We start from the raw sequence: 21,756 nt of genomic DNA, 5'->3' as shown, positions 1-21,756 counted from the left end.
GGGAGAAACAAAACACTATCACAAGCACGCACAAAAAAAAACCAAAAAAAGTGCTATGTAAAACTGCCATAGATGACTAAGTTCTTGTAGCAGAAAGAGTTGAAATTAATATGTAATCTTTTTTTTGTAAAATCAGAACAGTCAGGGTTGACTAAATGGTCTAGCTGAGCTTAAGAATACTGGAAATGTCAGTCGAGCAATTGTGTTCATTTACAGCAGGCCACAGGGAAAGCAGCAAGCTGGGCTCACACACCAGGCTGGTGCTATTATTATTGCTGTTACACACACTGTGGACAAATAGAGCTACGTCTGGAACCAGGGTATGCAATCTCAGGGATCTCAGATAAGTTCAGGTGCAGCTGTTGAGAGAAATATCTTGAATTTGAAAAAAAACCCAACCTATTCCTTTTCAAACATACGTATTTTGAATCACAAGTAAGAAAAGCCTCACACTGATAATTTTTATAAAGTTCAACTAATGAAAAAGTTAACGTGTGAAAAATGGAAATAGAATGAGATGGGAATGTTTTTCAGTTCTTTTTATTTCTCTTGTTTTGAGGAAATCTAGTAAAAGGATGCACATCTTGAAAAGAGTGTGACTTAAGGATTTCCCCATGAAATTAATCGCACTATATTATCTTATTGGGATATTGTGTTGCTTAGGGAGGTTGTGTAGTCTCCATTCCTTACAGTTTTTGAGTCCCAACTGAATCCCTGAGTCCCTGAGTAACTTGGTGTGGCCTTGCTTGTAGCAGGAGGTTAGGCCAGACACTTCACCAGGTTCCTTCCAAACTGAATTATCCTGTGATCCTATGAAGAAGACAAAGAATGATAATTTTTATTTCACACTTTTAGGCAAAATTTTGTGTGTTTGTGTCCGAGAAATGCTCTCCTTGATGGAAAGCAAGGACTTAACTGGATTAATATATAATTTTACATGCTTTCCAGGAAATGTTGCTGAAAATACCATATCAAACCACCTTCCATTTCATTAATAGCCCTCTATGATTTTAGGTGCGAATGAAAATATTACAAAATGTGGAAATTAAATAAATGACGAAACACAAGAGCGGTAAATGACTGAGTAGCTTGGCAAATGAATTAACAGGATAGTGTGAGCTATATTAACTTAGTAGGTTGAGCTATGTGTATTACTGATAATACTCTGTGCAGGATCAGCATTATGAGCTCTTCAGCTATTGCTAAAGCAGACCAGCCAATCTGCAATAATTCCAGGTTCACCTCATTCATCCCACCTATGATTTATGCCAGCTGCCAAAAGGTATCTATGAAATTCTTACTCAGGTCTATATTCTTATTCCTAGTTTGGCTGATAAGGAGTTATCTGTGCTGCTAATCCTTATTATACCCTTTGTTTTCCTGTCAATTACTTTGTGTCATTATTACTTACACTATTCCAACAATATACCTGAAGAAATATGGCTGTATAAGAGGCCAAATCTGAAATCGTATGCTTGTGCCATTCATAGTATTTCAAAATCTTCAGGAAAATATTGTTTCAATTGGCCCAAGCTGTTAGAATGAGCATAGGGGAGGTGCTTATTCTTGCCTCCACGTGTGCTTACATCTTGTTTTAACCTGACTCCAGCCCTACATAGCAATGTTCATGGAAAACTCCACAAAGGTCACATGCCACATATGAGCTTAGCAGCTGAAGGATGCATAAATTCAACAGCAAGAGAAAAATTAAATTAGGTAAAGGGAAAAAATGACTATTTAGTGATTTAAAGTCACTTAGACCTCAGCTGTTTTGGGTTTGAACACAAGAAAATGAAACTACATGGGTTTTATGTGAAATCTCTTCCATCTGTTTCAAACAGGAAGCCAAAATTTTTGTCGTGTGGTTAGATATGAATTTTTCAAACATGTTTTTCATAGACCCATTCTGAGTTAATTGTGACGCCTTCCAGAGGTCATGGTACAAGTCACTGTAAATAGATTAAATTGCCATTCCTGTACAAAGAGAGGAGTGTACACAGTCGCTGGAGTAATCCCAGTCTGACTTCCCAACCTTTTGTGGTTGTTTCAAATAGCAAAGTGAAAATTTTCATCTGTGTTTCCTTTGTCTTTGGATTTTTCCAAGCAAGTCATCAATTTCCTCTTCACCCACACAGAGTTACCCAAATCCTCTTATTTCATGATAGTGATTTACTATTTTATAATACTGTTACTAAAAGGATCCAAACTAAGTTAGAGTGACTCCAGGAGAGGCTTTATGTATTTTGGATCCTTAAAAAGACAACTGACTTGAGAATAACATGACAGAATAACATGTCATCTTTCAAGAGGTTAAATGTAATGGATTGCAATTTATATGTGGCAGAGAGTTCAGCTCATTGTGGGTTGTTATTGTCATTTAGTAAAGCGTGTGAAATTTTCATAAAAGATAATCTTTACAAGGAAGATGTGAAGCAGAGAAGACGATCTCAGGAGCTTGAAAGAAAGTATCATTTGGATCCCTATTGTTTTCCAATAATTATTTAATGCTCAGAGCCTGTCCTGTCTCTTCTGGCCACATAAAGAGATACCAGAGAAAATGCAATCACAAGGTTTGAGGTGTTCATTACTGCAACTAGACCTATGTATAGAACAAAACCCCAAAGCATTGCAGTTTAGAAAGAGATACACAGGTTTAGTGATAGAACAGCATCTGGAATTGTTGTTAGTTCTAGATAAAAAGTTTATTTTTGAGAGAGAATTTGTAATAGGTGTAATTTTAATGGTTGGTTCTAGGATTAGGATCTTGCCTTATGAATTTGCTGCACAAGAGATAGAGAAATACATGTTGATACAGATGTTAATATATGCAAATCTTTTTAGTCATAAATCAGTTCTGAAATAAAATAAAAAATACTTATTTCTAAGTTTGATCTGTCACTTACAGAACTGGAAAAAATTGATATTCCTGGACATTTCAGTGCTCAGAAGAAATTGGGCTTGGGACTGTGAGACACTTCTTTGCATCTGGGCAGAAACTTGCTCAAGTGCTAGAGGTAAAAATAATGGAGAAAAGGGAAAAGATGTTTTTATAAGTGATTCAAGTTTCTTAAAGTAACATTAGAATGTACTCTGGAGTTTTAAATTTAGAGAAAGTAAAAAGAATTACACTGTTGAACAGATAAGGGCAGCATGACAATTGATTGTATCATATTCCTGGCAAACTATCACATGGGCTCTCATGCCCATATCGAGTGTGCTTGTGGGTATAAATATATGTATGTTTACATAATGTGTACATGTGTATGTGTGTGCACTTGGGTTTCTGTAAGATGAAACGGCCCATATGCTTTTTCCTGGGTTATGCCCAGCACATTCATTTAATTATTCCGCGAGAACATACACTACCAAGTTCTTGGACCTTTTTCTTTTATTTCTTTTTCTTTGTAAATGCTTTGATACTTTTTGGCACTGGCTCATATAGTCAGTAGAGTGCATTTAATGGGCCAAAGGCATTTTTATTACCCTTTAAAAAGTTTTAACAGAGTTTCTGTGTAATTTCTCAGCATGTTCTATTTGTTTATTTCTGTATATTTTTGGTAAAAAGAGGTAACATTGTGGTGTTAGGTTTTATTACCTTGGCAGTGTCATCATTAAAGAAGTATCAATCTTTCCATTAGGTGCCCAATATATTTAGACGCTTACATTCTGGACATGGAACTTAATTTCCGGTGGGTGTCCTGGTACAAATGTCCCAGAAAGATGCCAATCATATATTCTTTAATTAAGTTTTAAAGAAATTGGTTTGGCAACTTTTAAATAGCTCAAAATCTGTTTTTCATTTTTTTTTTCTCAAGTGTGAGAAAAATATACATCATTTTTCTCTGAACAGTTAAGGGATAGATCCATCACTCCTCAGACACTTCATTTTCTTGGTTGTAACAGGACATAGTCTAAGATGAGACTGAAGGCTCCGGCTTAGGAAGTGACAGTCAGTTGCTGAATAGCTTAGCCTTACTTTTACCATTATGAGAGAAATGCAAGTGGACTGTTTGATATGAAACAGATGAAAACTGAAGTGCATAGAATCTGGATTTTCTCATATGCTACACATGGGGAAAATATTTGGTCTTTTGAGTTGAAAATAACAGCAACGTATTAGTCACTAAAATCATATACATTGTCTGTGTTTCTGTTTGCAACGCTGATTATTGGATTTGATATTTTTTAACTCTGCCAATTAAATATTCTGATGTGTACTTGATTCAAGGCAGATTTTTGAGGAGGACTGATCAGTAATTAGGATTTGGTTATAAAATCCATACGAGGGAGTTGCACTGAAATGTTGGTTTCTCATATGCGGAAGTCAGACATCACTATCTGGGTTTTCCAGGTATAGTGGCCTTATTAATTCAGTGAATGTAAGGGTAGCAGACCACCTTCTAGACACCTGGTGGGTGGCAACACAAGCACTTTTTACTGCCTGAGTTCCAGTCTGTTGCACAGCTCCATAGAAAGGAATGGTTCATGGTTATAACAACTCAGAGTCAGATTTCGTTTCTGAGCTCTGCTGAGCTTTGCCTTTCAATAGGCAAGGGGGCAGCTACAGCAACAATCTCCTCAGTATTTGGAATCTCTTTCTCACCACTATGTGTATTTTGTAAGGATTTTATTTTCTCTTTTGGCAAAGGAGACACAGAAAGAGGCCAACAGCACTGTTAGCCTGTAGGCTACAAGTCCCCCTCCAAAACGGTGCTGAGAAGCTGGAGCTCTGCAGATGGAGAAAACCAGCAGATCTGTGGTTTGACCCTGACTCTTTCACCCCCTCTCCTACCATTTACAGAACACAGAGGTTCAAACAGATGCTAGATCGGTGCTCGAGTCCAATGCTACATCAGAGTAATAAATATAGCAACTCTATTACAGAGCTCAGTGATTTCAAGTTTAGTGTTATTCCCCAGCTTGGAATAACTCTTTAAAAAGGACCAGTGCTTGGAAAAATGCCAGCATCAAAGATGCATTCACTGATGTCCTGGTCTTACTGATTGTGGTTCCTGTCTTTTGGATCAAAATGGTCAAGGTATAGCCATTACATTTTAGATGCCTTCTGTTGCACCAAAAAAAAACAAAACAAAAAAAATTCAGAATTGTGAGTGCATGTTGTGAACATAGATGTAGAATATATGAAATCTATGAACATGCCTATAGGGATACAGATAAATACATACACACATATCTGAGAAGTTAGAAGTGAAGGTAAAATGTGTAGGAGGCTACTTTCTTGTTCAGTTTGCAAAGTGAAGCGCCACTTGTGCATCTGTCCTGGAAAATAAGGAGATTGCAGTCAGTTATCCATATTGTATGGTATCCTAAACCAAAGGGAGATGACTAAGTGTGACATCAACTCCTTTTATCATTGCTCAGCATTTAGTGTTTATGTCTTTGGTCACACCACCCCTCTGGAGCGGCTTTCCCAAAGAACTCGCTTTCCCATAAGGCTGTGGGGCACTGCACAGCCAAGACGCAGAGGAGGTCAGAGGCTCCTCCTGTTTGTCACTGGTTTCCCTGCTTTGGGAATATCTATAATCCTTGCCCATCCTTGGGCTCCGCGGTGTGGAATGTAACGGTTCATAAATCACAGCGTATCAACTTCTGCTGAGTGGTTAAGTGCCGGTCCCAAAAGTCATGTGCTGCAGATGAAGAGCCAGCCCGAGCTTGGACAAGGGGAAGAGGCAATCAGGTTCCCGCTGATATTTGGAATCTGCTGCCTCAGAAACAGTCATTTTTTAATGCATGATTGAGAGTCTTATTTCAATTAGGGGTCTGTGCCATTGGTGATCAGCTGCGATGTTGTGGAGTTTGCTGTGACAGGGTACTCCCTTTTCCCAGACCAGAGTCTCCACTCAGTCTCTTGACAGTCTGCCAAGCTTTGCAACTGGAATGTGTGACGTTCAGTTTCAAAACAGTTTCTTTCCATCATTCCTGCCTGTTTTGATCTAGTATGTGAAACAGGTTTCTACTTTTGTTATAGGATTCTTTTTCATTCTTGCCAGCTTCAAATTCATTATATAATCTAGCAGCATCAGATAACTGCCTAGGAATGAGTAGCAGATGCATCTCCTGAAATACGGAATTCCTTGCTACAACCATGCATTGGTGACTTGATAGCCACCACTACATGACTAGATTTGTGGCAACAAGGGCATCAAGAATTTCATAAAACCAAAACCACATGTAATGAACCCTGAAGAGGGTATGATGCAGAGCTGGCCTGCCCTACCATAAAAATGATGGGGAAAACATTTGTCCTGGCACAACCACAGTGTCATGGTAATCCTTTCCTGCCTAAGAGCAGCTCAGGACTATCCTCTCTGAGGAGAGTCATAGCTATTGTCAGCATCAATCTGGTTTCTCCATTTACACACTGTTGCACTGCAGGCAGACTCTGCAGCTCCTCTTTAATCCACCAACGATGACACTGATCCAAGCCAATGGATGAGGTCCTTTCATTTGATGAGGGGTTTTGAGGCTGTAGCCTGGGTTTTCAATCCCACTGTTGGCATGGTGAGAAAGAAGTTACAGGTAGTAATGCCCACGAGGTTGCCAACTGCTGTACACTTCAGAAACTTGGAAAGAACTTCTGAGAAAACTGGCATGACTGGCATTTTCCATCTTTTTTTTAATATCATAATCTACAAAAACCATCTGTCTGCTACTGCTACCAGCAACCAGTGCAGTGGAAAAGGCCATTAAATGTCTTAGGAACCTCCATTCAAAACTGCTTTGAAAAAGCTGGCTAAGCTGCAACTTGACTCTGGAGGTACCTGATGTTTCCAGGAGCTTTCCTACTTGGTGTTGCATTCTCCAGGTGCCTCAGGTGGTACCTTTGAACATTTTACCCTCATCTTCACAGGACTAAGCAACTCAGCTGTTAGCATGGAAGTGAAACACGTCAAGGTCTTTAAACAGTGCTTTTTTTCCCCCTGAAGTCCTTAGGAGCAGTTGATCTTGGTGTCCCCAAAATGAAGTATAAGTGTTGCCTGTGCAAGCCATTTCAAAGGCATATTTAAGTCTGAATGGACCTGGCAGGTTTTGCTAACAGTGGCAGTACCTACTCCCATAAATAGTGACTCCCTGAGAAATGGGGGAAAAAAATCCAACCCAAGAAACAAAACAATAAAAGGCCCAACGACTGGTTTTGCCCAGTTGTAGGCATTCTCAGAAAATGCCTGATACATGCTGAAACAATTGTATTCCTCACAAAATGAAGTCACAGCTGCTTCTGACTCTTAAAACATAGCTGGAAGAAGAGAAAAAGGCTTTCATTTCCATAATAACGTCCTAGTCAGATTATTCACCAAGTGAGAGGATATTTTTTCCGATACTGAAGGGAATAAAAAGTCAGAATGTTCTGTCTCTGAAAAGCATCCTGGAGCCCATGCTATAGACCTTTGCTTTGTTACAGCTTAATTTGTCTCTGAGTAAAATAAAAATAATAATAATTCTATATTAACTGGCCCAGATAAGATGCATGAAAATTCCTGGATTTTCATCTCATTCTCCCAGATCACTTGTGTAGTCACAGTAACCATGGGCATGGGTGAGCCCTTCAATGCATAGGTAGGCCTAGACCTTCTTCCTTTCCTCTCCAATCCATTTTTGATTATGGAATAGAAGAGTCCTACCCAAGACAGCCACCTTTTAAGTAAAGAATTACAAGGGGGATGACACCACTCCATCCTCTGAGTTTCCTCCTTCTGTTAGGTCTTAGCTGCTTTCACTCCAGCCCTGACCCCTGACAGCCCAAAGTCTCTCGCTCTGAGGTGAGGTACTGCTGTGGGCATTCTTGATACGGGCTCAATGCCCTGTGGGGCTTTACAGACCAAAGTCACCTAGCTCAGCTCACAGAGGTCTGTCCCTGGACCATGATATCTGGGACAGATATCCTTATGCCCCATGGATGTAACCATGGTGAAAAGAAAAGGTCTTTCTCCTAAGTCTACCTCTGTATTTTGCAGAGGCAGGCATAAATTAACAATGTTCATTAACAATTCTTCAGGCGGATGTTTGTGTGTCACAGATTGACTATAGGCAGACTACAGACCAATCCTCACTAAGTTATTTGCAGGTTTCTCTTGTAGATCAACAGTTGGCAAGAGGTTTTCCAAAACTGACTTATATATTGTATCCATTGTCTCGAGGATAATGAATGGACGCACATCTGTGCTTAATACTTTTCCGCCTTTCAGAAATACCCTACATTCCACAGATGTGAAATGTGATCCTTCAGATGTGAACAGTGCTTTTGAATTTCATTCACAGCTAAAGAGGTTAATGTCTTGATGACCATGAGGAGACCACTCAGAAAATAAAACTTCTTTGGCTTTTAGATTAATTAATGAGGTTTAGTAATAGCGGTCATTGTATTAAATATGTGGTGATCATGATTTTTCTAATGGAAAACCAGTATTAAGTTTATAAACTAAATGTGGTACTGGTACGTACTGCATTACAGGGTCAGATATTTATACAGCAGTATCAGGGTTTCATAAGTCCTTGCTGGTGATTCCCACTCTGGTTATTAGGGGAGCTCAGAGTTTTTGTTTCAGGTAACTCCAATTATCAAGACTTCCAAGAGCAAGTTGAACAAACCTGGGTTAGGAGACACGAGGGACAACTTGGGGAATGAATATTGTAAATTATACAAACTGCAGCCAGCAATTTTGTCACAAACGGAAAAGCAGGAAGAGATATTTGAATGTTGAATTCTGTGCTAGGAGTGGAATTCTGTGCTAGCACTTCTTGCCTTGAGACAGAGGGCATGCTATAAAAGGTGCTTTGAATTTTTTTGAAGGCCATATGCTAATATTTGTAATTAATAATTGAATTTATTTCAATCTCATTTCCAGGTAAGAGCTGCTGAGTCATAAAGTGGAGCAGAAAAACCAATGACACAAGACTTCCGTAGCCCAGCTTGTGTTCCCTAGCATACATGAGTGCATATACCATATATGACTGCAAGCAGGTCACCAGTTTTGGCACATACTGAGGCTAATTTTTGGCACAGAGTAAGTCTGCACACTCAAGGTGAAGACATTTTCTTGCTGTTGTCTAAATATTCTTGGAGAGATTTGTTTAAGTCAAAGAATAATTGTATACCTTTGATTCAGATCATGAATATGCAGTGTAGTCATTTACAAGAGACTCTCTTTCTCTCTCATTTCCTTTATTTTATTCCACTGTGGAAGACAAAACAAGAGATTTTACTTCTGAAGGCTAAGTAACAGCACAAGACCTCAGAAGCAGGTACTGAGGTCTCCTGGTACAATCCCCACTGGATTTCCAGATCTGGCAAATTACTCTTCATCTATGTCAGAGTTTTTCAATATTTTTAATATTGTTAGGTTTTTTCAGTCATAGGGAGGCTCTTTCCAGAAATTATGCATGTTTCAGATTAGTGCATATGAAATAGTTTTTTATGTTGTCCTTTCGTGGTCCTCTAGAAGCAACCCTCCACCCTTCTGGGTTGAAAACTGCTTATCTGCATATATATCTGCACTGGGTTGGGTGTGCTCTTTTTACCAGGAATAAACAGTCTCAGGGAATGAATAAGCTGTCACAAGCAGCTTTGGGAATAAAGAGCAAAGTCATGGAAAGCACAGAGCTAAAAAGGTTCTTTTTGTCAATACTCATATTCATGGTTCAGAAAAACCTAATTCCGAATGTTAGTTCACACACCTCACTCAACTCCCCCCAGAAAAATCCATTCCGACACTGTGCATTTGTTATTTGTGAGCCAAACGCTGACAACACTGGTATTATCCCATCTCACAGTCCAAGAATAATCAACTTTTATCTTATGAAAAATTATTTCACATATCTAAAATATTGCATTTTTTATTTTTGTGGAGTTGTGTTTGTAATGCCTTGCTATATTACAGAGTTAGCACAGCAATCTGTCCCTTGATGGTTTCATGTTAAACAGGCACAAAGAAAATAACAGCAATGCATCTCATGCTGAGGTTATGGAAAGACAAACTTCCAAATGATAGTGAATTAAAAGGAAGACTCCTGCCATACATTTTTATTTGTTAGCATGTTTCTCTGTGAAAGACAAGAGCTCTTTTTGCCTGAGTCCTGCGATCACACATGCAGAGGGTCCCTAACTCAAGGAATTTATGCGTGAGCAGAGAAGGCAGACGGGTGGGAAGGAAATGGAGGCACAGTAAGGGAGGTGCTTGGGCCAAGCAGCCACAGCTAGAGCTGGCCACTGCATCCCAGTAACCTCCCTGGAAAAGCAAAGCTGCTGGCCTTCCCTGCAGACATCACCTTTAACTTAAGCCAAATATTTATTTAGGTTGATTTCCTTATCTGGAAGATGTGGGAAAAAGCCAAGGGGCTCCAGGGGGACCAAACATTAAAACTGTTCTGGTTTTTTTTTTCCAGAAAAGGACAAAATAAAATACTAGCAGTGCTGGATTTTTAAAAAATCTATCCTGCTTAGTTTTATGGCAAAATACGAACTGCACAGCCTGGCCTTTTACATATTGCTTATCAATGGATTTTCTTAGCCATCGGTCTCTAAGAAGAGCCCTGTAAGCCAAATAAAACCCTTTGGAATGCTGGAATTTTTGATGCTCACTACAAGCAGAGAATAAAATGGGAATATTTCATCACAAACAGTGATGGAGTACAAAACATCAAGGAAGGAAAATACAGGTAGCTGATCTGGGAAGATGATCCACACCCTGTTCTTGCTCCCAAATCTGTCAAAAAATCTGCCATGAAAGATTCCTCAGACTGGCCATGTCTTTTGGCACAGCTTTTGGCTCTGCTATTAGTCCAGCTTGTCCAGTGTCAGGCTTGATGTCCCTGGGAGAGGTCTGAGGGTTTGAGGGGCAGCAGGATACACGTGTGGAGAGACATACCTGTGTGGCGAAGAATATTTCTTCCTCAGATCTGCAATCAAAACAGAGCTCTGAAGCCTGAAAGCCACAAGAGTCAAGTCTGTAGAAAAAGGGGTGTTCTGTACCAAACAGAGTTTTCTCAGCACAAAAGACAGCTCTTTGAACAGGCTGGAGAGACCCCTGGCCAGTCAGCCCTATACAGCTGCAAAACCTTCTGAAACATGTCCAGATGCTCCCTATTGAAGTTTCAGGCAATGTCCTACAATAGTCCCCAAAGCAGAGGAACTGAAAGGAAGGCGTTTCAGAGGCAGGGTGGTAGCCCAAACTAAGCAAATAACTGTTTTGGTTGACATTCTGCCCAAGGCTCATAAATGAAATAAAAAGCTTTGACCTGTAAGAAACCCCGGGTGTGGTGGAAAGTGCTTCCTGGGCTGGGGGAAACGGGTGAGCCGCCCTGTCAGCTGCCTGGGGCATGGGTGAGCAAATACGTGGTCTCTGGCTGAAAAGTGATTATGATGGGAAATATTTTGCACAGATTCATACTTAATGATTTTCAGGATTACTCAGGTACTTTTATTTTGAGGCTTCAATAGAAACTTGATCTTAAGGGCTGCGAGAATAATCCTGTGAAATCAAAGTTGTTGATGCTTTGGCACAAGCATCACTCACAAGACTTAAATTTTCCAAGCCCCATAAGCACAATCCAGCATGGCAGAGTCCATTGATGAGGGGACAAGTCATTTGCTGGAATGTGCAAATCCTAATGAATCAAGATAATACAACTTGAAAGGCTCCAGAAACAAAGCTTCTCAACATGCTGTCAGTGTGCTGTATATACAGCACAAGGCAGTGCATGTTTGAGAGCAAAAACAGGTTCATGGCCCTGGCTCAGAAAGGACATTTAAAACATCATTTATTATGTGATCTATGGCTGACAACAATCTGTTCCCCTGTTTTGGCCAGATTTTAAACTTCACTGAGCTCCATTTCCTGCACCCATCTCATGCTGCCATTGTCTCGCTGTGGAGACTGTGGGAAATGCTTTAGGGTAGCTTATATAGGATGCAGAAGAAGCATCATTACCATTTGTAAAAGGGATTGTTTTAATCCAGGAAACAATAGAAACATCTTATAAATGGTGAGCAGCTGGTCCAAAGGACAAATCTAAAACATTACATTATCCCTACTGGGAACTGTGAAATAAGAGTCCACTTTAGTAGTCCTCAGCAGTACTTTTTTCCTGGTAAATGTTGCAGTGTTGGTAAATGGAGAGTGTATTTATGGAATAGCTTTGTTTTTGATGGGACCAGTGTAATTCTGATGAGGCTCATGTCTGCAAAAAGAGAATTTCATTGGGGTATTTGAAGATTATGACTGTAACATTTCACGATTAGGTGGCTTTATGTATGTGCTAATTGGCAATATGACAGTCTTTTGCTTAGTGAACTGATCCCAAGGGTGATCTCATTGTTTTCTCATGATTTAACAAGGAATTAGAATCCTAAACAGTGGTAAAATGCATTCAAAAGTATTTGACCTTGACCAAATCATAGCTTTCAGTTCAATTTTATTTTTCATTCCTTGCAGAGGCTTGATAAACCAGAGGAACTGCCCATGAGTTTTGCACCTGCTATAACTTACTGATTGGTACTATTTGGAACTTGTGTTGTCTTTCGTGAGACACCCAAGCATAATTATGCCAGTTCACCCAGCACAGCCTGTTCCCTTCATTGCTCCAGGATAAAGTGTCTGTTGTTCCTAAACTCAGTGACTTTTGGAACACTTTGAGAGAACACGTTTTCTTGAAAAGAAAAAGAGAGGAAGTCAACAGAGTCTTGTATTAACTTGTTCATGCTCCAGTTATAGCTGGAGAGGCCTCCTGTGGAGGGTGTCCTCAGCTTTCCTGAGACAGGGCAAGTTAAGGGAGATAGCTTGTCCCTGGGACCTCGAGAGTCTCAACTTTTGATGTTTGCATTTATGGCATACGCTTTTCCTGTGCAAAATAATAAATTGGAGAACGAGCTCCAGCCTTGAGTAACCTTATGAGCTCCCCACCTGTTACCAATATGAGTATGTTAATGAGCCTTAATTGCCCAGAAAAACCCCACAAGGGAGTTCCACCCACACACCTTACCCACACCTTGAGCTCCACTGAAGGTCAGGATGGATTGCCTCCTCCTTCTCTCTGAGCACAACTTTCTACAGCCCCATCTCCTGCGGCTTGTGCTTGGAACCCCAGACGTGGCTCACACCTTGCCGTGTCGAGAGCCACCAAAGGACCCACTCTACCCAGTGTTCAGGTACTGTGGGGGGACAGGGTCCTGATGAGCAGTGTATGACTGGTGCTGGGGCTGCCCTCAGCTCCCCCAGAACTGGACAGCCCCTCTTGCTGTTCCCTGACACTGCAGCCTTGCAGCTCGGCATCCTTTGCTCTGGTGGGGCAAGGGGGAGAGAGAGCATGACTGAACAGTAACAAAAAGCAATCTGTGCTGCAAAGCAGTTTGGTGCCATCCCTGGATGGCATCCTTTCCTTCTGTTGTGTCAGACACCCTGCTCACCTTTGTGTCATCCGCCAGCTTGCTGAGGGTGCACTTGATCTCGCTGTCTGGGTTGTTGATAAGATATTAACAAGTGCCACTCCCAAGGCAGAGCCCTGAGGGGCACCACTTGTCACCAGCCTCTACCTGGACATAGAGACATTGACCATCCAGCCAGTACCTTATCCACTGAACAGTCCATCCATCAAATACCTGTCTCTCCAGTTTGGAGATAAGGCTGTCACGTGGGACTGTGTCAAAGGCCCTACAGAAATCTAGGCAGATGACACTGCTTGGTCTTCCCTTGTTGACTGTTGCTGTCACTCCCTTGTAGGAGGCTGCCAGATTGGTCAGGCATGATTTGCCCTTAGTAAAGCTGTGCTGGCTGTCTCTGGTCACCTCCTTGTCTCATATGTGCCTTAGCATGGCTGCCATGAAGATCTGCTCCATGATCTTCCCAGACACAGAGGCAAGGCTCACCTGCCTGTAGCTCCCCAGGTCTTCCTTTCTTCCCTTTTTAAAAATAGAAGTGTGGTTTCCCTTTCTTCAGTCGGGACCTTGCCTGACTGCCATGATTTTTCAAGTATGATGGAGGATGGCTTGTCAACAGTACCAGCCACTTCTCTTAACTGGGAAGTTGGTATAAGAATCTAGAAAGGGATTTGACTGTGCCTGTATTTTTTGGTCAAACTGAACTTTGATCCCTATTTCAAAATACCCCAAAGGCAGTGTTTTGCATTACAGACACAGTCTTAGTGTGTTGCTTTCCTGAGTAAAAATGAAATTAACCTCCCCACAGTATCCCCCTTGTTCAATCTTCCATGCAAGTCTTGCATCATTGCTTACCACCTAATGCACCTGGCAAACTCTGCTGGCTGCTCTTTGTTTTCAGATGATTGTAGGCTGCTAGGTGTGTATTGTTGGGTTGGTTCTTCCTTGCGCTTTTTTTTTTAAATTAATATTTTGTTGCCATAAAGCATTTTATTTTATTTTACTCTTATTTTATTTTATTCCACCCTACACAGAGACTTTTTAATTTACATTTTCTTTCATCTGGAATCTCACGGCCTTTGATTCATATTTGCCCTTTGTTTTGATGTACAGAAAAAGCTTAAGACATACTTGGCTCTAATAGCTGTACAAATTCAAACCCTGGTAAGGAAGAGAAATATTTGAAACCAACTCAATCCTGGTTTATTTAAAGATTTAATTTACACGTAGATTTCAAATAAAAAATAAAATAATGATCTATATTTTGTTACTAGATCTTAAAATAATAAAATCAGCCATAGTTTACATGCTTGTTGGGTGACATTGGGTGTTAAGGAGGAGAGAAAGCTGAGGTTTGTTTCCAAAGGATTCTTGTGAAGTGACTTTGAAACATGGCTTAAAGGGTAATTGCTTTTCCATCATAAAATTTTTAAAGGAGAGTGATTTTCCAGGTGTTTGATAAACACTTTGTTAAATAATACGTCTAACATGAAAGGTTCAGTGAAAACCTTTTTTTTTTTCAGAAACTAAGCATTGCAAGGAGAGGAGAGAACCCAGCTCCTCCTATGTTGTAGCACATCAACCAGAAAGAATGTTAGGGGCTGTAGCCAGAGCGTTACAGGGGTCCAACATTTACCCATTATTGACCCATCAGAGGGGAGCCAAGAGGCAATAGTAACCACTTGAAATTTTATGGCTAAGATATTAATGGATTAATTAATTTTTTATTTCTTTAACACTGTTCACAAAAATAATCTCTAATTGCAAAAAATGCACATAGTGTTCTCCAGTCTGGAATGTAAAAAGCCAAAACCAAATATGCATATTTTTAAATGCTTTCTCTGTAATGTGTCAATACCTTGAAACAGCACCTCACAGGAGCAGCAGTGTTTCTAAGTCATGATAAATGCAGGAGAAATGCTGATGCTTTAATAATGGGGGAAGCCTTCAAATTGAAGTTGTGGGATGGTGGCTTTTTTCCTTTCCAGGAATGGTTTTTCTCTCCCTTGTACAAAACATGAAATGAATCCTAACTATGTATGTGCTGTCTCTGGATTTACAACCACGCGTTCCTGCAGTCCCTAAAATTTCAAAGGGTTAATGCTGAGCAAATAGATAAAAAACTTTTCCCTAGATAGATTTGTGAAAAAAGGTGTGGGTGTTTTGTATAAAAGAAAACCGGATCCTCTGGTTGCAAGGTAGAAGAAAAAAATTCTTTTCCTCCAGTGTGGTGTGTCTTCCTAAAACTTACTTTTATCCCACAGGAATATCTGTTTTCAGCAGTAAAATGAAAGTCTGAGGGAGGCAGTGAAGGACACAACTAAAGCAACAGGACGTGTTTTCAGTATTTTCATCCTCTGAGCTTTACCTCTGGTGGTCAGTGCTTTCTGTGCTCAGTATAAATATGCCTGCTGAGAAATACTCATGGAGACCTTGCTGCTGCTTCTCTTCCATTTCAATCCCCCAAATGGGGCTTCAGTGGGGCTCAGACACTGCTCAAACCCTCCCATCCATTACTTAAACCTTACTAGGGCCACTCCAGCACGAGAGCTTATGGGTTGAAAAGGGCTGAGTAGGAAGGGATTTGTAGGGTGCATTTCCATGTTGTAAAACACTTTCCAGAACTGGCAGGAGCTGATGCTCTACAGGATAATTGCTCTTTCACTTTGGGAACTGGAAGTAAAATACAGAGGTCTCATGTATGTTCTCTTTGTGATGGATGGCGATGAAAGGGACTGTCCCTCATGTGCTGCTGCTTTTTATTATTATTATTACATAATAGCATTCTGAAAAGGTTTAAAGGGGATTTCTGTTACTCTGATGCAGGAAAGGTTGTATTTCACTAGCAGCAGTTCCCCCACTGTATTATGCCCCTGTGAATGCACAATACTGCCTGAATGCTTGCAGGCAGCCTGGGTGTGTTTATCTGTTTCAATAACCAAGCTTTTTATCTGCCTAAACAAAATGGAATAAACATCAGATTTAGCTGATGCCACCATGCCAGTAGCAGGGGAAGAGAGAAGAAACACGTTTCTGTGATATGCCTTGTTTTACCCAAAAGTCCCACGGAAGCTACTAAATAATTCACTGTGCTGGAGTATATGGTGCTCAGGGCCTGGAGAAAGCTGCTCAAGGGGAAATAGTTTGGTAAGAATGAAGGAGAGCATGGGATGGAGGCAAATAGACTGACCAGCATGCAAGGAAGTTATTTGTTCCTGGAAAAATAGTTCCTAGAGTGGCAGCTCCTCCCCTCTCGCTCTGTTCTGCTTCCAGCACAGCATCAGGACATGCAGTGGTGCAACTAACTGTGGTCTCCATGCCTGGGTTTGGAGGTGTCTGTGTCCTGCTGATTGCTGAAAAACATATTAGTTTAGTGAGCATTCACAGTAGTGACTGCCAATATTTACACCTATTTGCAACTTTTATCTGCTCAGATATATTCAAAGTTCCGAGGGACTTTTACTATTGCCACCTCAGCAGCATGAGGAGACCATTTTCAGTTTCATCATGTACTTATTATGAAATAAGAGCTCTCCCTTATAGGTGGCTTTATAGCTAAGTACTACACTGGGAATTTAAAAAAATCCCACTTTATTTTCCACCAGACAAATATCTACTATTTTTTTGGCCAGGGTCTCAGAACACAGCAAGAAAAGAACTGTAATCAATTTTCCATGTTGTGTTTTCTTGCTTCTTAGAGTTTGGGTAATTTCACTGGTGGTTCTCCCATTCTTATCTATGCTAACAACTATAACTTCTGGTATTCAGTTACTCTGTGGTCCTGAATTTGAAGACATTTCTTTGCATGGCTTTTGGTAAGAGCAAGCTATTTGAGTTCACTCATTTAGGCCTGTCATTAAAGCACCCTAAACCCAAGCAGTGCCCTGACAATATGGTTGGATGTGTGGTCCCATCTCCAGTAGCCTTTATAAAGGACATAATGACACGGGCATCTGTGCAGCTGAGCTGCAATACAGCCCAGGAGAGTGGTTGGGATAAAAGATGCTAATGGGAAACTCTGGATCTCTCTCATGAGAAGTCTAGGTAGGACAGGAAACTTTTCCTTGGTTCCTCTTGAAATGTTTGGACTAATTGGATTGCCTGGACCAGCGAAAGAAAGACCTCTAGTTGAGAGCTTCAGTCAGAATGCAAAGGGTCTGTTCTCAAATGATGTTTTTGTTTATTTGTATCTCTTACATCTCTTACAATTTCCAATATACAATTACACTAAGTGGTGATTATTTTTTTGTTTGCTTCTTTAATAGTATTTACCTCTGGGTTGTTTTGTTACCATTTTTTATGACTGAAAATTGGTTTTAAAGTTTTCTCTTTCCTCCTGATAGCATTACAAAAATTTAAGTGCTTTTATTATGATATTTTTATTTATTTTAGAAGAGAAACTGTAATAACAATATTTGGCCAGATGACTGGCTTCTCAAAGTTTCAATATGCAGCCAGGCTGTGTAGGGGAGAATATGCAATGATGAATATTTTAAATCTGAGTAGTGTGAAGGCATGGCAAAGCCAAGGGTATGAAGGGGATGTGGCGGCTGATTCCTGGATAATAAACTTTTAAACATTTTCGTGCAAGCAAATTTCATTTTTTTCTAACGAACTGAAGACAGACTTTGCTGTTTTCTGGACATGGAACCCACTGGCTTTCACCTGATGTACTGCTCTGTCATTAACGCATCAAAGGGCTCGCTCTTTGGAGCCTCATCAGGAGAAAACCAGTGTACTGAACCTCTGGAAATCATCTCTGCAGCGCAAAAGAGCAGCAGTCCAAGGGATTGTGTGACATTGCAGGTCTTGAAAGCACAGCACATCAAGGAAGGAAGGGAGTTCCACAACTTCAAGGGTACTTGGCTGTTATTTTTAGAGTTATTTGACTGATGGATCACTATGCAACAGTGATGTGTATGGGGAGAGCTAGTGAAATAGTGCTGGAGATGGTTACAGTCTGATGTAACTCCAGTGTGATGACAATTCCCTGGCTCTTAGTGGCATTTTGTCCCTGACATGTAATGTTCTACTTGTCAGCTCTCTTTTGTTTTCCATGGCTTGTTTCTCCTTGCTTTCCACACCAAACAACAATGAGCAAATGAAAAGGATCCTTTTATGAGTTAATGAATGCCTTTTGTGGTTTTACATATTCCACTCTGGGTGTAGGAGAAAGGCATTGTGTGGCTGAGCCTGTGGCTGGCAAAATGGGTACTGCAAATACAAGGGCACCTAATTCAAAATAAAGTGAGACCCTGTTCCTTCCCACTGCGAGAATAAACCAATCTCTCAGCGTGGGACTTCTTTGCCTTGGGTGGGTCTCTGGTGTAGAAATCCACAGTCTTCTTATTCCCATTTTTCTGATGAAGCCTGACATACTTGGAAAAGGCAAAACATGACCAAAGGAAGATCTCAACAAAGAAATGTACCTTTTCCTACGCAAACTCTACTGATTTCATCAGGCTTTCACCAGGCAGTCGTATGGCCTGCTGGATAAAAGTAAAACAGCTTAAACAGTTTTGTTCCAAGAACTTTTTATGGCGACTCCAAGACAGAGCCCCGATCCTTGTTTTGATGTCTTAGGGAATACTGAGAACTTTTGCCGTCATTGTGTGAAAGGTCAAATTTTATCCCCTGTGACAACACAGCTGCGTTCAGGGAAAACTGCTGTTGTTATTGCATTAAATTGGTCATTTTATGCTCTCCATCTCTTTTCAAGGGTTTAAATCCAAGAGGAAATCCCACTGAGATCAAATAACATTACAGTATAGGAAGAATAAGTATATATACATACCCTATATGGACATGACAAACAGTAAATATAAAAATAATACCTATTATGCGAGTCCTAAAATAAAGAATTTTAGGAGGAAGAAAAAGCATAAAATATACTTCATAATAATGAAATGAAATTATTATAAAAGAACGATGACAGACTTGCTTTTAATTAAAATAACACCTGTTGGATTAAGTTTCAAAGAAGTGATCAAAGAAAATACTGAGCAAAAAACAAGGCACACAGTAAGTGTTTAGTAGATCAAAACATGTAAAAATGTTTCAGAGAAGTATGAGATGTAAAAGGGAAAAAAACATTGGGGATTATGTTGGGATTATACTGAAACTTGACTAAAGGAGCAACACTCCTGAACAAATAACATTACATTAAACTAATTAGAGTTTAGAATATGAAATTGTTAAAGTTTGCTATCTCAGCTGTTTCTTTAAACTGGAAAAGGGATTAATCTATATTGTAAAAATAGTTAGTGGTTCAGAGGGCAGAAGCTATAAAATACTGCTGAAGTTTGGTGAAACAATAACAAAATCCACAAGAAAGTCTGCGGTCCAAGTCCTTGGAAACCTTAGGTATGTGAAGAGTGCTTTGTGCAAGTCCATTTACTGGACTTGGGAGCAGTACTGCTATCAGCAAGGTGTATGTGGGTGCTTTGGGATGTACCCAAAATCCAGGATGTTTTGTCTGCAGTTTAAGACTGAGTAGTTTAACTGAAGTTAAAAGCATCACAGGCAACAGATTTATTTTCAGTTGGAGGGTATTCTTCCCCACTGCCGTTGTCTTAGAGACAGTCTTCTGTTTTTATTCTTTCAAATTTCCTCTGAAGATTTTTTGCACTGTAAACTTTCTTATTTAGTAAAGATGTCTAGTGTTCAGTTCTGAAGGCTTGCAAGCCCCATTTAAATCAATAGGGATAGTGAATGCCAGAAATTCATAAGAGGACTCCAGCACACTGAAAACTTGTGGAGGATGTTATGGCTGACTGCTGGCTCCTCTTGCTGGTGAAAGATGCTGAGGCAGGCAGCCAGCCAGCTGCTCTCCCCAGGAGGGAGTTAGTCCCTGGATCTCAGTTTGGGAACGGCTGTCTTAAACAATTTTGTTCAAATATAGTGCCTTTTATGTTCTTTCCAATTCTCTGTCCCTCTCGCAATTACCATTTCACATGGGAAGCATGTACCCTTTCTTCTTGTTCCTCTCCTTTTATTGAGATGGGCTGTCAGTGTTTTACTCCCAGTGTATTACATACTTAAACACATATATGTACGTGTGTATCCTAAGGCAGAGTGAGGGAATAAGAAGTGAATTTGATCCTAAGCTTCTCGGGTTTGCACAGCAAATATGAAACAAGATGTGTTTTACATGTTTGGGGGTTTTTTATAAGCATACTGCATGGCACATTGTGTAGGTGATCAGCATGTTACACTATCTGATGGGCAAAAGCCTTTTTGACATAGTGTAAGTGGTAATTATCTCTTCCCTAAGTAATTTTTTAGCTGGCTGATGAAGGTTTTTGATACTCTGTTTATCACTGTTTAAGGGCTGATTTGAAAATCACAGCACTGCACTACAGACACTGTACTCCAGCAAACAGATGGTACAGAACCATCAGCTGTAATCTGTGAGTAAACAAAGACATGTGAAGTTTGGTATAGAGTTTTGACGATGAGATGTAATTGTGTTACAGAAGTGCAAGAACTAATCTTGCCCTGCCTGTACAGGAAAGGGCAAGCTGTATTTAATCTGGCATGATAATACCATTTTTTTTGCCACATTACTGAAACTTCCAGCTTTGGTGCAGTAGGAAAATCATCATGCCTGATCGACAGTTAGGAAAATGGGAATAAATGAGTTGCATGTGTGTGTTTTTTCCTTTGTCAAATACATAGGGCCACTGAATGACAAACAGACTCCACCAAGTTGTTTACCAAGGAGAAGAAATGCATGAAACAAAAAGCCACCAGGCTCTGCACAAAACATGGAGAATACTACTGTTTTGGAAAGCGGGAGAGAGCATTTGCTTCTAAAATAGAAAGGATTATGTGCTTATGTTGTCTTTCCTAAACATAGACAAAAGGTGAAGAGATCACACAATATTTGTTTTTCCACCGGATGGTTTATTTAAATGTGTTTGGGGTGGCTGGGGGGGCACAGGGGGATTCTCCTCCACTGGTAACACGTAGTATGAGAAGAAATTGCAGAGGAGTGCTCAACACTTAAAGGTCAGGAAGGTGAAAGCATGCCAAAAGCTTTGCTAGGAGGCTCAAACATTTTTGTGGTTTCATGTGTTTACCTTAGCAATGATAGAAGCTTTAGACAATTACCCAGCAGTCTCAACAGTGTCTTGTCAGGCAATGCTACATCTCCTCTCCAGTATTGTCACTGGGAGCCTGATATTTTGAGCATTTTCATTCAAGTGTTGTTTTAATCAGGTCTGATATAATTGGGAGTTAAAGAATGGTGGCTTCATGATCCAGTTAGAAGAGATTAACTGGAGCTTGTGGGGAGAAGAGAGGAATTGTGATGCCTTCATTAGAGCTCAGTCCAGGTCTGCATATTTTCTGTTGCTGTTGAT

Source organism: Corvus hawaiiensis, chromosome 5 (genome assembly GCF_020740725.1).
Source record: "Corvus hawaiiensis isolate bCorHaw1 chromosome 5, bCorHaw1.pri.cur, whole genome shotgun sequence".
In the NCBI taxonomy this organism is placed as follows: domain Eukaryota; kingdom Metazoa; phylum Chordata; class Aves; order Passeriformes; family Corvidae; genus Corvus; species Corvus hawaiiensis.
This window is presented reverse-complemented; position numbering follows the sequence as displayed.